Raw genomic sequence first — 4,782 nt, 5'->3', positions numbered from 1 at the left:
CCCACGGTAGGCGGGCGCCGCGCGCACACGCCGGAAGTGACGTACTGCGAGAGGGGGCGGGCCCGGCCCGGTGACCACGCCTCCCTCTAGGAAGCAGTCGCGATTGGACGGACGGGGAGGGAGGGGCGAGGCTTAGGATAACGGCTGTAACTGCCACGCCGCGGTCCAACCGCTTGTGCTGCCGCGCGGGGCGCCGCCAAGTCCGGCGTCGAGAGGGGCGATGGCGGCAATGGGATCCGCGCCGGGGCCGGGGCTCGAGGGGTTGCCCCGGCCCGGGCCGGAGGCGGAGAGTTCCCTCGATAGCCAGGCCGGGTGTGCGTTGCCGCGTGTTCGTCAGGACCGAGGCGGGAGGCGCGGGAAGCGGGCGCGGGGCGGGGGTGGGGCCCGGCGCTGTCACTTCAGCACCAGGAAGTAGGTGGTCCAGCCTGCCAGCAGCAGCGCCCCGATGAGCACCGTGTAACTGAGCAGCACGAAGGCGAGCAGCTCCCGCAGCAGCTGCAGCACGTGGATGGTGGTCGAGGCCGGCATCGCCCTGTGCGGTGAGGGCCGAGGACCTGTGGGCAGGGGCACCCGGAGAGGCCCTGAGCACCGAGAGAGGACGGCCCCTCCCATACCCAGGCGACGCCTCGGACACTGGTCAGGCGTTGCTGAGACGGAAACAGACTAGGTCCTGATCCTCAAAATAGTAACCACACATAAGTCTAAGGACACCCAAACCGCGGATTTTCACTATAACAAGATCTGGATGCTCTTCGCAATTACCCCATAGAATATTTCTACAAAAAAGCAAGTCCTCATTCTTCGGGCCCACCAGCACTGGGGCTGGGCTCCAAGGTGAAGCCGGGCTGCTCCTAGCCCTGCCAGTGCATTAGTCTTGATCGCCAGCCCTCTCCTCCCACTTACCTCCTGCATTTTTAATGCTAAGAGTGCTAATGGGGCTGGTGGCTCCGGGCTGGAGTAGAGCTCTCCCAGCACTCAAGCTGCAGCCCCAGCTGTCCACCCTGCCTGGGAGGCAAGAAGAGACCCATTTGGGCAGGGGGAAGGAGCAGGCCCTCACTGTAGCCCCTCTGCGATTCCCTTGGCCCCAACGCTTGTTAATAAGCAGAGTTTGTGGTTTCGGCATGCTTGCGTTTCTGGACCAGCTGGGAGTGCAGGAGTGGCAAGTGGGGGGCATCTGTTTGATCCTGGGCCCATCTCCTTCCCCACCGGGCTCTTCTGCATCTTCCCCTCGCTCTACCTTCCACCACAGACCGAATCAGTGAGGATTACAAACCAGCTCTTTACTTCAAGTGCTGCCCTCCCCAGCAACTCCCCTTAGTGTCAGCCACCAGCTTCCCTCTCTCCCATTGCACTCACTCTGCAGTTTCCAGGACTCCTCCACAGCCGCAGCTCCTTGCTTCCTCTCTGGTCTGGAGCCTGAAGACAGACGTGTGCCCACTCCGGCGATCTGGGCAGAGCTGTGGGATTTCAGGCAGCAGCCGCACTGGCCAACGAGGTGTGGTCCAGGGACCAATTACAACCTCTGTGCCATCGCTGAACGCTCTGGAAGCTGCGCACAGGCGATCCCAGGCCAGGCGGGGGCACCGACAACCCTGCCCGCCCCCCCAACTGTCACCAGCACAACCCACACAGCTCGGCGGGTGTTTTCAAACCCCGTCTGAGGCGGGCTCAGCTAGTGGTACACTAGGGGGTCTTTCAAGCCCCTTCTTGTCTTGCACTGATGGTATATAGTCCTAATTTTTTCCTATCTTTCATTGAAAGCAGCTCTATACTACTCTTGAGTCTGGGACCAGCAGAACCACTGTACAAATAACATTCACTTGTGAATGCCAACTAAAGCAAAAACTGTTGTCTCAAAAAAAAAAAAAAACAAAAACAAAACCAAAAACCAACACAACAACAATAAACCATGCAAGTGTGAGCATGCATGTGTGTATGTGTGAGGACCAGGAGCTTAGAGAGCCAACAGTTCCTGAATGTTTGATTCTAACCTGTACCCAGAGTTTAGCAGTTCAGAGAGACTCATTACACAGACATCTTCCCAATGCGCCTACTTCCAGTTTCATCTCCTCTTAAGTGTGAGGCAAATCGGCACAGTCAGAATTTCAGCAAATAAAGGACAAACCCTTTCCCAGATAAAACAATGAATAAAAAGAAAGCACACACTTTATACTGTTTCTGATTATCTTACTTTTTGTAGTTGTTTGTAGTTAGAGAATATTTTTTGACCTTTAAAAAAGCAGGCAGTGTAGACATCAACTCTTTTATCAACATCATCATCCAGAAGCAAATGGCTCCTTAATTTAATCAGGATCTCTTATTATCAAATCACTGCTTGGCTGAAAATAGGAGCAGAACATTATCAAGCTGCTCAGGAAGCCTGTTAGTAGTAATTGCTCCCCCAGAGAATGGGTCAGCTAAAGGGCTCCGTGTCCCGCAGAATCACAGCAAACAAAGTGAGCTGAGCTTTTATACCCTCACCCCACACCAAAGGTTAACAGATGAAAAAGAGGGGCTATTAAAATCAGCCCGATTCTGTTTCCTTTTAACTCTCACATAGCTTAAACATATGTCCCAAGGCAAATGTGTTCTAACCTTTGTACGCAATTTTGGGTATTTTATAGCAAAGAAGTAGCTGAAGTTAAGAAACATATGTAGCTCGAAGTTCACATGAATCCACTTAGAAATAAAAGAATCTGACAGATTTTACGTCACTGCCTTTTTCTTTGATTGCTGATTGACAAAAAAGGTATTGTCGATAGAATGTCATCATTAAACCATCCTAACTGAATATTATACCAGGTCCAGAGTACAATTTACTCTAAAGAAGAGAGTCTAGGTGATGCCTGTGATTCTATACTTTGTCACCTTCATCAGAGCCCCTCTTCCCTTCTGCTTTAGATACTTCATTTTTTTTTTTTTTTTTTTTTTTTTTTTTTTTTTAAGTATTTTCTTCTTGAATTCAACTCTGCCAAATACCAACACTTCCTCCTGGTGACAAGCTAGTCTTTAACGTGCAACCTGGAACAGCAGGCGACAGGCCAGCATGTCACGGTTCATCAGAATCCATTTCCAGCAAAGACAGAGCTAGAACGGCACAGAACTGACATTAGATTTACCCTTCTCAGTTCTCTCCAAGAGTTAAAAATGTGCTATATTTTAACCCTCCCTCTTTTAATCATGACTCTCTTGTTTCACAGTTGAAACTACAGTTCAAATACTTAGTTCTCCGTTGACTAAAACTTGAAACTGTACAGTATGACATAGAAGTGTCCCTGTAGCCTTCTTTTTTAAGGGGTCTGCTGGTAAAGAACTGTCTACCCAACTAGACAAAAGTCCAGACATGATGTAAATAATCCAGTCTCTCCAAGAATAAATGTACCATTCACATATCCTTTCTCAGTAAGGGCATACTCCTTTGAGACAAAGACTGCTTCAGGTATTAAATGAACTTACACAAAGGAATATAATATAAATTATCCACCACTTTCTATTTGCACACAAATGAAGTCTTCTGCTGAATGCATTTTAAGTAACTGACCTAACTATGCTCTGAGCAAGCAAGTAGAGAGTCACGAGTGAATACACACATGAGACCACAACTGAGTATCTGTTCATAGGACAAAAACCCCAGCCAAGGAGACCTGACCAGACTTGAACTGAATCCCAAGAGCCAAAACCATTGGGGGACAAGTTGGATTTCATTCTCTAAGGCAGCAGCAGCTGACAGCTGCTGGGGCTAGGAAAGATAAATTCATCTCCCTGGGAGAGAAAGTGTTTGAAAAAGGATTGTCTAAAACATGAATAGTTTCCTTGAAGACATTTCCAAATACTGAATGCCAAGGCCCAATTCCATCAGAAGCAAATATTTTAAACATTACCTCTTCCACCCTTCCTTCTTTTACTGAAGATATTAAAGGGAAAAAAAAAAAAAAAGGAATTTCTGCTTCACTATAACATGCAATGTGCCTATAAGAATTCCACTAATGAAAAAACAGAGGAAAAAACTTGTGGGGTAACTAACAATAGGAACCACAGCTGGGAGGGGATGCTGACTTCGGTCCTGTAGCAAAATAGGGGCCCCAGTCCCTTTCCCAAGTACTAACTGTGCTGGAGACCTGGGCAAGGGTAGTGCTGCTATCAATTTGGTCCCCTTCCTGCTGCCCTTAACTCTTCCCCACGCAGGGATGGAGCAGCAGGGACGCAGGGACACACGGGGATGTCCCCGCCCTCCACCAACACCCCTGCTCCCCTCACACAGCCTAACAGTCTCTGGACAGGCTGCCGAGGTTACTAGACCAGGGACTGAAGCTGAGCTGGGTGTTTTCAAGCAAAACAGATCCAAGAGGTCAAGTATGGGCTGACCGCAGCCTGCTAGATGGTTACCATAGAGGTGAAATTTTAAGATGCCAAAGAAGCAAAGGTCACCACTGCTGTTGGACTGGCCGGATGTTGGGGCTAGAAAGAAGACTGAAATCTCAAAGAGGCCTGCACCGTTGACATTTTGTGGATCTAACATATGTACTAAGCAAGTGTCTTCAAAGGTTAAATTCCCAGGGAGCTGCTCTCCAATTATTACATTCCTCAGTGTAAACATCCCTTAATAGGTATGGGACCACACAGATTTAGCTGATCAGACGGATCAAACAAATTTCACAAATTTGTTTTTGTTAAAAACGCTCCCCCAAATCTCTCACTTTATAAGAAGCAGAAGTAGTAAAACTCACCTTAACAAGCACATAATATAGAGACTGGAGACATTAAATATAATGTGCCATACTC

The sequence above is a fragment of the Choloepus didactylus genome, chromosome 23 (genome assembly GCF_015220235.1).
Source record: "Choloepus didactylus isolate mChoDid1 chromosome 23, mChoDid1.pri, whole genome shotgun sequence".
NCBI classification, from domain to species: domain Eukaryota; kingdom Metazoa; phylum Chordata; class Mammalia; order Pilosa; family Megalonychidae; genus Choloepus; species Choloepus didactylus.
The sequence above is the reverse complement of the archived record's forward strand: the minus strand, read 5'-3'. Positions refer to the sequence as shown.